Below are 12065 nucleotides of genomic sequence, written 5' to 3'. Positions count from 1 at the left end.
TGTATGCTGAGACTTTGCTGAAGTTGCTTATCAGTTTAAGAAGGTTTTGGATGGAGCCAATGGGGTTTTTGAGATATACGATCATGTTTTCTGCAAACAGAAACAGTTTGACTTCCTCCCTTCCTATTCGAATACCCTTTATTTCTTTCTCTTGACTCCTTGCCCTGGCCAGAAGTATGTTGAATAGGAGTGGTGAGAAAGTGCATTTTTGTCTTGTGCCAATTTTCAAGAGAAATGCTTCCAGGTTTTTCCCATTCAGTATGATATCAACTGTGGGTTTGTTATAAATGGTTTTTATCATTTTGAGGTATATTCCATCATTACATAATTTATCGAGAGTATTTTACATAAAGGGATGTTGAATTTTATTGAAAGTCTTTTCTGCATCTATTGAGATAATCATGTGGTCTTCGTCTTTAGTTCTCTTTATGTGATGGATTACGTGTATTGATTTGTGTATGTTGACCCAGCCTTGCATCCTGGGGATGAAGCCAACTTGATTTTGGTAAATAAACTTTTTGATGTGCTTCTGGATTTGATTTGCCAGTATTTTACTGAGGATTTTTTCATCAATGTTCATCCAGGATATTTGTATGAAGTTTTCCGTTTTTGTCATATCTCTGCCAGGTTTTGGTATCAGGATGATGCTGGCCTCATGAAATGAGTAAGGGAGGAGTTGCTCCTTTTCAATTGTTTGGAATAGTTTCAGAAGAAATGGTATCAGTTCCACTTTGTACCTCTGGAAGAATTCAGCTGTAAATCCATGTGGTCCTGGGCATTTTTGGTTGGTAGGCTGTTAATTACTGCCTCAAATTTAGAATTTGTTATTGGTCTATTCAGGGATTCTACTGCCTTCTGGTTCAGTCTTTGGAGGGTGTTTGTGTCCAGGAATTCATCCATTTCTTCTGAATTTTCTATTTTATTTGCATAGAGTTGTTTAGAGTATTCTCTGATAATTATTTGTTTTTCCGTGGGGTCAGTATTTCTATTGTGTCTATTTGATTCTTCTCTCTTTTCTTTCTTATTAGTGTAGCTAGTGGTCTATCTATTTCATTAATTTTAAAAAACAGCTCCAAGATGTGTTGTTTTTTAAGGCTTTTTTGTGTCTCTATCTCCTCCAGTTTCTCTCTGAAATTGGTTATTTCCTATCTTCTAGCTTTGGGGTTTGTGTGTTCTTGGTTCTTTACTTCTTTCAGTTGTGATGTTAGGGTATCAGTTTGAGTTCTTTCTACCTTTTAGATGTGGGCTATAAATTTCCCTTTTAACACTGCTTTAGCTGTTTTCCAGAGATTCTGGTATGTTGTCTCTTTGTTCTCACTAGTTTCAAAGAACTTCTTGATTTCTTCCTTAATTTCATTATTTACCCAGGAGTCATTCAAGAGCAGGTTGTTCAATTTTCATGTAGTTGTGTGGTTTTGAGTGAGTTTCTTAATCTTGAGTTTTAATTGGATTGCATTGTGGTCTGAGAGACTGTTATGACTTCAGTTATGGGTCTTGACTCTTTATTTAGTTAGCCATTCTGTGTTTTTTAATTGGGGTATTTAGCCCATTTACAATTAAGATTAATATTGTTTGTGTGAATTTCATCCCGTCATCATGATACTAGCTGGTTATTTTATAGACTTGTTGATGTAGTTTCTCCATAGTGTCATTGGTCTTTGTACTTCAGTGTGTTTTTGTAGTGGCCAGTAACAGTTTTCTCATTCCATTCCATATTTAGTGCTTCCTTCAGAAGTTATTGCAAGGAAGGTCTGGTGGTGACAAATTCCCTCAGTATTTGCTCATCTGAAAAGGGTTTTATTTCCTCTTCACTTATAAAACTTAGTTTTTCCAGATATGAAATTATGGGTTGGAAATGGTTTTCTTTAGGAAATGTTGAATATTGGCCTCCAATCTCTTCTAACCCGTACGGTTTTTGCTGCGAAGTCCACTGTTAGTCTGATGAGCTTCCCTTTGTAGGTCACCTGGCCTTCCTCTCTGGCTCCCCTTAACAATTTTTACTTCATTTTGACTTTGTAGAATCTGATGATTATGTGTCTTGGGGTTGATCTTCTAATGGAATATTTTACTGGGGTTCTCTGGGTTTCCTGAATTTGAATGTTGACTTGCCTTGCTAAGTTGGGGAAGTTCTCCTGGATGATATCCTGAAGTATTTTTTCCAACTTGATTCCATTCTCCCTATCTCTTTCAGCTACCACAATCAGTCATAGGTTCTGTCTTTTTATATAATACCATAATTCTTGGAGGTCTTGTTAGTTCTCTTCATTCTTTTTTTTCGAATCTTATCTGCCTGTCCTATTTCAGCAAGATAGTCTTCAAGCTTTGAAATTCTTTCCTCTGTTTGGTCTATACAGTTACTGATGCTTGTGCTTGCATTGTGAAGTTTTGTGTTGTGTTTTTCAGCTCCATCAGGTCATTTATCCTTCTCTCTAAGCTGCTTATTCTGATTAAGAGCTTATATGGTTCTTAGCTTATTTGTATAGGGTTAGAACATGCTTCTTTAGTTCAGCAAAGTTCATTATTACCCACTTTCTGAAGGCTACTTCTGTCAATTCATCCATGTCAGCCTCCACTCAGTTCTGTGTTCTTGCTGGAAAGGCGTTGCAATCATTTGGAGGAGAAGCAGGCACTCTGGCTTTTTGAGTTTTCAGCGTTTTCTTGTTGATTCTTTCTCATCTTCGTAAGTTTATCTGACTTCAATCTTTGAGGCTGCTGACTGCCGGATGGAGTTTTTGTGGGGACTTTTTGTTGATGCTGTGGTTGTTGTTGCTTTCTGTTTGTTTGTTTTTCTTTTAATGATCAGTCCTCTCTTTTGAAGGGCTGCTGCAGTTTGCCGGGGGCCCACTCCAGACCCTATTTGCTTGGGTTTCCCCTGCACCTGGAAGTGTCATTAGTGGAGGCTGCGGAACAGCGAAGATGGCTGCCTGCTCCTTCCTCTGGGAGCTCTGTACCACAGGAGCACCAATCTGATGCCACCAGGAATGCTCCTGTGTAAGGTGTCTGGCGACCCCTGTTGGGCCTCACCCAGTCAGGAGGCACAGGCTCCTGGGCCCACTTAACAAAGCACTCTGGCTGTCTCTTGGCAGAGGGGTTGCAGTGCGCAGGGGGGAATCCTGCTAATCTGCACTGCCTGATTCCTTAGAGCCAGCAGGAGGAAAGACTAAGTCGGCTGATCTGTGGAGACCTCAGCTGCCCCTCCCCGCCAGGGAGATCAGAGTTCTGTCCATAAACCACTTGCTGGAGTTGCTGGAATTCCCTTCAGGGAGGCTCCACCCATCGAGGAGGGATAGGTCAGGGTGTGGTCTAAAGAGGCAGTCTGGGCTCCATCTGCCACAGCCACTGTGCTGCACTGTGGAGAATCCCTGCTGGGTACAAAACACCCAGTCTCCCTGGCACTGGCAGGGGAAAAAGAGCCAACTGGAGCTGCAGTGATGGTGGTTACTCCTCTCCACAGAAACTCGGTAGTCTAAGGCAGTCTCCAAGCAGAGTGGCCACAGAGAATCTGCACAGCTCTGGGCTTGGGACCCAAGATCCTGGTGGCATAGGCTCAAGAAGGGGATCTCCTGATCCGCAGGTTGCTCAGATCTGTTGAAAAAAGTGTCATTTCCTGAGCAGGGTAGCATAAGCACTCACTGCTTCCCTTGGCTGGGGTGGGAGCTCGTTTTTCCTTGAGTGGCTCCCAGGTGGGTAGTGGCTCCACTCTGCTTCTCCTCGCTTTCCATCAGTCACCACATTTATTTTTACATTTGCTTTTTATTACAAGTAGACATATTGTTTATTATAAACCATGACAATTTTGTTAATTTAATGTACATATTAATCTAGTTAAATGTAATTTTTAATGACAATAGGAATTTTAAAATAAATATTTTGCATAATCCTGAAATTAATATTTTTGTTCGTATAATGTTGTTCTGCTTTATTTTTCTGGAGAAACTTGTATAAAACAATCAGTGGGTTGAGGGGTTTGAAAATTTCTAAATTGTCTTTTCTGTCTACCCAAGCCATTTTTATAGAGTATGGGTACTACTGAGTATCAAGGTTTTCAATGACTTATGAATTTCAGGGTAAATAGTATGGCAATGTTGTTTTAAAATGACTATTATTTATATTTTAATGTTTTGATTTACCATTCCAATTTTGTTTCAAGTGTATTACTCATTAATAACCTATATCTTTCTCTTTGCTTGGATCATGGATTTAAAAAAAATTTAATGATAAAAATTTCAAAATTCTTATAAATAAATAATAATTTTAAGCCCATTACTATTAACTTTTCAAGATCGATATCAATCATTTCAACATTTTAGAGATATAGAAAATCACAAATTTAGTGAGTCTATTCAACTCTATAAACATCTTCCATTCTCAATGCAAGTTTATTCTCCTTTTAGGGCAAAAATAATAATAAAGGAATGAAATAATATGTAAAGATTACAAGTGATGACAAATATCTTTATTTGCCATAGTTAGTGTTCATGATTTACTGCTATATAAATAATGAAATTTATAGGTAATGTGTAGATGGGAATCATTTTTGTAATACATTACACAAATATATGGTATGTACATTGTGATTAATGTATACATTTTTTCTTGTTTCTGGATTATGGTAATTAAAATTGCTATAGTTTCCATCAAGTTCTAATACTTTTTATTTATCTGTAATAATACAAACAGTGTATATTGAAAAAGAGGAAGCTAACAAAGCCTTTTTTTCTCTAGACTGCCTATGAGTAGACCAGTGTATTTCATTATGCAATAATGAAGCTGTAGTATTTGGACACATTCAAGAAGCTAAAAAGCATATTAGTAGTATATAACAGTTGCAGATAGAAAATAAAATATTAAAATATTAAGAATTTTAAGCAAAAGTGAGTTAATCGTACAATTTTAGGTTAGACAGAGTATCAGGAGTATAACTTCCTCTCTGAGTAATGTCTTGTGATGCTTAATGACCATAGGTCACCAGAATCCTGTACAGAGTGATCGAGAAATGTGTTTCTAAGGAGATTCTGGTAGGCATTCAATTTTTCATTCAAATCCTTCTACCTGTAATTAGCCATAGGGGCAGAAATTAGCCTGCAAGTAATTGCACTCGTAATGGGTTCACTGAGTAATAACTTTGTTACCTTTTAACTAAAATGAAGGAACTTCTTTCCAATTGTATGTGCAATTGCCTCATTATGAAGTTCATTATTTTCAGCCTCAATTTGACAAGTGAAAATGATTTTTGGGTCATATTGTGAACGTGTGTAGGGCAAGTTCTAAAAATGTACCTATCCCAGTTACCTATTCCTGCTGCATTACAACTTATCTAAATTTAGAGCCTTAAGTAACAACTATTTACTACATCTTAATTGTTTTGTGATTCAGCAATTCATCAGGACTCTGAAATCTGATTCTTCTACTCCACATGATATTGACAGTGCTACTTGGCAGTGTCTGGCATATGAATGTACTGACCATGTTTTAACTGAGTTCTTGTGTCTAAAGGAGATGGCTGGAGAGTGACATTCACCAGGGACTGTGGATCAAAGCACCAGCACAGTGGCTTCAAGGTAGTTGAAAATTTTGCCTGGAGACTCAGAATGTAAGAATAAGTGTTCCAGAGAAAAAGGCAAGAGTTGCATATACTTTTGGCTTGGTTTTGAAAGCCACTTAGCATTATTTCATGTGTATTCTTTTGGTTGCAGCTGTTACAAGCTCCTCCAGACTTAAAAGGAGGGAAGTAGTAACAAATAATTGATAGTTATCTCTTTAAAGTGGCATGATAGCCTAAGAAAGAAAGATGAGAAAAAACGATAGAGAAAACATGTATTTATAGAAAAGCCTTAATCAGGAAGTAAATTCACTGATCATAGATTGGTTGCAAAAATTGAAAATAGCATAATCTACTTGTTACAAATACATGCATAAAATCTTTATCACTTAGAAAAATAGATGGAGAAACAACAAACTACAGGGAAGCAAAATATTCTCTTGTTTAAAATGACCAAAACGTTTCTCCAAGTTTTCAAGTTTTTATTAAGTATGATAATGACAATGTATAAATTGGGCTCTATGGTAGGTAAAGTATTAGTTAGGAACCCATTATCGCACTTAATTCTTGAAACAATGCAATAAAGGTACTATTATTATCTCCACTTTCTATTTTAGAAAACTGATGTTTGAAGAGGTAACATAATATTCCAAAGATCACACAACTTATTAATAGAAACAACCACAGTATATTACCAGGTCATCAGATTATTAAACACATTGTTTTAACTATTATTTTACTATCTGTTGCCATTTAATTTTCAAATATGGTTAGTGAAGTCTCAGGAAAAAAAACCTGGACTTTCATGAAACAAAAATTATTCTGAAACCTAATTCAATGACTAAACCTAGCTCAGAGTTATAGAAGAAATTCACATTATTCTCTGCATTCATTTATGCTTGTATTTACCAAGATTTCTTGTAAAGTAGCTACTATTTTGGAAAAATTGAATCGTAGATCCGTAGTTTTGAAAGAGAATGTAGAGGCAATCCAGTGAAGTATGCTAATTTTATAGTCTGTTCATGGTAGCAGAATTGTGAAAAAGTATTAAAATGGTACCTTCTGCGCGATAATTTAGAGCAATAAAGTTTTCAATAGAAATTGTAACTTTTGAATCTCACCGATCTCCTTAAATTTCTCAAAATATTTGTAAACTTGGAAGTTTTTTTCAGTGGTTGTCCTAAGAGAAAAAAAAAAAAAATTCCTCAATACCTGACAAATATTCCTGGTGAAGGCTGATATTTTCCAAGAACTCAGATGATGTGTTGATCCACCTTCCTTAATAAACCCTAAAACCCTATTAGTCATAAAACTATAAATAAATAAGGTATCAATTATAACGGCACTCTAAGATATGAGGCACATTCAGAAGTAATTTGAAGCAAGCGTGACAAATCTAGGTGATTTTTCTGAAGAAAAGACAATGAAAAGTGGGCTTGAAAAAGGAAAATTCCAGTCTGTCATCTGAAGTTGTTGAAAACCAAAATCATTTAAGCAGGACAGAAAGATTTTCCATAATAAACACAGCATGACAATGCTTTGTTTTCATAGCTCTGTAGAAACACAAATCCATTGAGGAATAAAAATAGACCTGGAAAACCGGTTTAGAGTTTCCATTTTGCAGTATTGTTTCTATAAATAATTTATAGCTCCATACTGTATATATATAAACATTTACATATCTACATTTATTTATGCTATATCCTGATGATATAAAAATAGTGTCTAAATTTCTCAATACACCACTCCAGGCTGTTGCTAGACTAGCATTTCGTTTGTACTCTCAGTGCAGGGACCCTATCCTAACTACATGGGATCACAAAATGTTACCTTCATTAAATTCAATGGGAATTTTGAAATATTGGCTCAATCTGCACCATTGGTCCAGTAGAAACTTAAATCTCTTTGCCTGTGACTGTCCTGCTTTTCTTTAAAGGTTCATGTCAAAAATCTCTTCCTCTTGGATGCCTTCCTTCACCTGAGGGGACAATTACTTTTTTACTAGAATTACTTCTTTCTTCTTATACATACATTGCCACTTAGCAGAGCCTTCAGCACAACCTTAAACTCACTGAGGGCAGGCATACTTAGCATTATATATTGCTCATCTTTGATTCTCAATGAGTACATCCCAAGGCAGATTATTAAATGCTAGCTCTATGCCCAGCACAATGCAAATATTTGGATTTTAAAAAAGCAAGAAAGGAAGCGATAAAAAGAAAAAGTGTAAACACAAAATGAAGGATGAAAAATTCTCCAAAATCAGGCTATGAGGTGAAATAAAACTAGTATCAAACATAGCTTATGTTAATATGCATTACTGGACATCTTTGAAGTTCCAGACTGTAAGCACCAGGAGGGCAGGCACACGTCTGTCTTGCTTAGCAAGTTTTCAAAGTGCCTGGCAGATTATATATGGTCCTGATTTATTTATATAGAAATAAATGTTCTACTAATATTGCTGCTCTTCACTTTATCTAACCCTGGATCTGTGACACCAAAGGCTCTTGGTAAATATGTATTGATGCAGAGATGAACGAATGAAACAGTAGCAGTGTTTGTAGAATTTTAAGAAGAGATATCTATTGTAATCAATAATTAAGTTATTGTTTCTACTATAGTCAGAATCTGAAAGTGAGGTTACTAAAAACATAAGGATGCAAATACTAGTTATTAATTTTAAGAAGTTTGAGATTCCATTAACTTGGACCCTTAGACTGGTGTTGATGCCTGGATAGCCTTTTGTAATGACAGCTGCTGATTTAAGACTTGGAGTAAGTGACAGTAGCTGGACAAATGTCAAAATTTCACAGCTGATTTTCTGGCCTCAAGACAGGAGCCACATCAGGGATTAGACCAACGTTATGGTTAAACTCAAGCCTAGAACAATCGAAGACAGGCACAGCAAGGACAAAGGCAGAAGAACAAATAAGCAGAAGAAATTATCTAGAAGAGGTCATCTCTGGAGCCTTATGACACCAAACTCAAACATCTGAGATCTTACAGGACTGTTGCTCAGAAGAAAGAACATGGAAAAATCATGAATATACACTGACTGGTCTCCTATTTCTGTATTTTATGATTTTATTTTTACAATGTGTTTAACTTTTTATAAATAATTAGCACACATGACACAGATCAGAAAGTTACTAATCTATACCTATTTCTGATTCCAAAGCTAATTTATTTTCTCTACCTTAGATCATTAAAATGCAGAGCAAACAATTAGGTTGAGGGGAAGACTTCATGTTTTTACTTTATTCACATTATGTTTCTAATTTATCACTGAACCGACAGTCCAAAAATAGGCTTACAGCAAACGCTCAAATTCACCTTGTGTTCTAGAATTTGGCTATGATTTTTCTAGAGCAAGAGAAAAGCAAAACAAGTGTGTACAGTTTGTATGTGTGGGTATATATACATATGTATATTTCTGTGTATATTTATAAGTGGTGGTTCAGAATTCTTCTCCTGTACTTTCGCATTTGAATATATTATTTTCAAAACAAAGAGATAGTTTTACCCATGAGAAATAGCAAATGTTGTGTGGCACCTGCAGTCCTTTTTTCAAGAGCTGGGGTAGTTTATAAACCAGGCACATTTCTTCATGGGTAGAAGTCCAGAAAATGAATTGGGAGCAACCTTGAGGGACAAGCGCCCATTTGCTCCTGACTGCAGCTTGATTAGTCTTTGGCCACATTATCTGATTAGGTTTCAGTAGGTGTGAAAGGCAAGACAAAAAGGAAGAAACAATGTTAATCGCATGGCACAGACCGTGAGTCATCAAAGCTTCAACTCAGGAAGAAAAAAACCCTGGGTAGCCTAGAATTCTTTAGTGGAGAAGAACATATTTTTCCTGGTGGGTTTTCTCAACCTCTGCACTATTGACATCTTGAGCTGGATAAGTCTTTGCTGTCGTGGCTGCCCAGTGTACGGTATGATGCTTAGCAATATCCTTGGTAGGTCCTTGAAGGATACCCAGTAGATAGTAATTGCTCTTCCCGAGTGGTGATAGGCGTATACCTCTGTAGATTGCCAGATTATTTCTAGGGGCCAAAATCACCCCTCTCAATGATTACTTAGGAGTTTTTTGTGTGTTTGTTTTTTGTTTTTTTGAGTCAGAGTCTCACTTTGTCGCCCAGGCTGGAGTGCAGTAGCCGGATCTCAGCTCACTGCAAGCTCCGCCTCCCGGGTTCACGCCATTCTCCTGCCTCAGCCTCCCGAGTAGCTGGGACTACAGGCGCCCGCCACCTCGCCCGGCTAGTTTTTTGTATTTTTAGTAGAGACGGGGTTTCACCGTGTTAGCCAGATGATCTTTCTACCTCCTGACCTGGTGATGGGCCCGCTTCGGCCTCTCAAAGCGCTGGGATTACAAAGGCGTGAGCCACCGCACCCAGCCGATTATTTAGGGGTTTTAAGAGAAGAAGAAATAAAAAGTAGTGAACTCAACGGACCCATAAAGAAAGTCTGTTTCCTCACATAAACAAAATTTTTAGTGTACAATATGGGGTACAAGAAACACAAGATAGCACTTCAGTCTGTCAAAAAGTTAACATTGGTAATTCATTCATTTACCTATTCAATCAGCATGCACTGAATGCTAACTCTATGCCCAACACCATGCAAAGACTTGGGAAGGTTAAGCTGTTGGGAGACAGAGTAAATAATAGGACAATTTGTAAGCAATGTCTGTACAAGGAATTACAGAGACTCTCTGCTGAGGGAGTTCACCGATATGAATAGAAGGATCTTTCTAATAATTTCATTCTATTTAACCTTCCTTAAATATTTCCTCCTCAGACATGGCAGACTTTTTCTAATAACCCATTAATTAATTATTTTCACTCCACAACCTCCTTTAAAAAATTATTTTCCTCATGTAATGTACTTTTAAGACCGAATTGATTTTTCTCCTTGTCAGGAGCCATGGGGCAACAGCTTGAGCCTCTTGGAACCCTCTCTCCCTGCAAGCAGCAGCACACAACCAGTGAGTTTTTCTAAACAGAATCCTATTTGCATGTGGCCATCAGGTTGGAACGTGATAACAGTCAACAGACACTTCAGATGGGTTTTCTCAGCCAAATCTGGAAAGCTTCTGTCATATGCCATTGTAAAATGAACAATCAAAGTTGGTCTTGGGGGAGGAGGGTCCTCTCCCATTGCCACCAGGCCTATTTGCTGGACTAGCTGAAAAGGATGGGGGTTGGTGGGAAGCCATATGGATCCAAAGAGAAAGAAGAGATTAATTTGCAGGACAGATTGCAAATTTTTCATATATTTCTCAAAAATAGATGCATTTAGATTATCCTTTTTTTTTTTTTTTTTTTTTTTTTTTTTTGCTTTTTAACCTAGTTCCTGTCTTTTTAGTATGCCTAAGAGATTTTCTTTAAAAGGAATGGCTGGGCAACATTCTTATTCAGCTTTTTGTGGGACTCTGTTTTATCTTTTCTATTTCGAATGTTGCTTAGGCGAGGGGCGATTGTGTCTGTGCTAAATTCTTAGAATTGGTTTGTTACTTATGAAATGAATTCCAGTGTTTTAAAATATAAAAATGATATTTAAACATTATTTACTTGTTTAATAGTCTCATCTGTTTCCCTGGATCCCAAATGTTGGGGAGTTTCTCCAAGTTATAATATCGCAGAATGTCTTAACATGCTAAATTTAATAAGATAAATAATTTATTTATATTAAGACATACAACCTTAAGATATCCATTGTATAAAGCCAGACCATCTCAACAAAATGATCTGGCAAAGACTGTGCATCATTTTATGGACTGGGGGAAGCCCTGGGAGAAGGAGCCCAACCTAGGGCTATCAGAGTCAACAATCGGTTCTATTCAAAAAGTGTATGTTAACACAGTAATTTAAAATTGTTACTTTTTTTTTTTTTTTTTAAAAAGAGCTTTTTATATGAGTGTTTCAGTTATCACTATTGAAAAAACTGTAGAAAAATATTTATTTCTGAAGTGTGAAGTAGACCCAAGGAATTTTTTAAATCATGTTTTTCTACTGATGTGTCTACCTATGCTTCTGATAAAATAAATATTTTTAGTAGAAACAAAATGGCATAAATGTAATTTACTTGTCTGACATTTATTTGTTTGTTTGCTTTTCTCATTTAACTTTACGAAAATCATAAAACTGAATTAGTCAGACAACTGCCCTATGTTTAAAAATATTTTATGTGTAATTCTCATGTATTTTACTGATATGAAAGCACCACTAGTAATAATATTAGTAGATTTATACCAGCATTTATATTTAAATGATATCCCATTAACAAAGTATAATCAGACAATTATAATTTTGGTAATGGGATAAATTTTATAAAACTATGATTATACTTCTCAGGAGTGTACTTGAGAGGGAGAATTAAAGCTTCCTCACAAGACCATGTCTAAAGGAGACAGGACATGACTAGAGCTTTTCAAATGATGACTGCCCTTTTTTATTAGAAGTGCATTAAATGAATATTTAATACCTTTGTTAATAGCATCATCGAATGTGTTAATGTGAAA

This window comes from Papio anubis, chromosome 7 (assembly GCF_008728515.1).
Source record: "Papio anubis isolate 15944 chromosome 7, Panubis1.0, whole genome shotgun sequence".
NCBI classification, from domain to species: Eukaryota; Metazoa; Chordata; class Mammalia; order Primates; family Cercopithecidae; genus Papio; species Papio anubis.
This window is presented reverse-complemented; position numbering follows the sequence as displayed.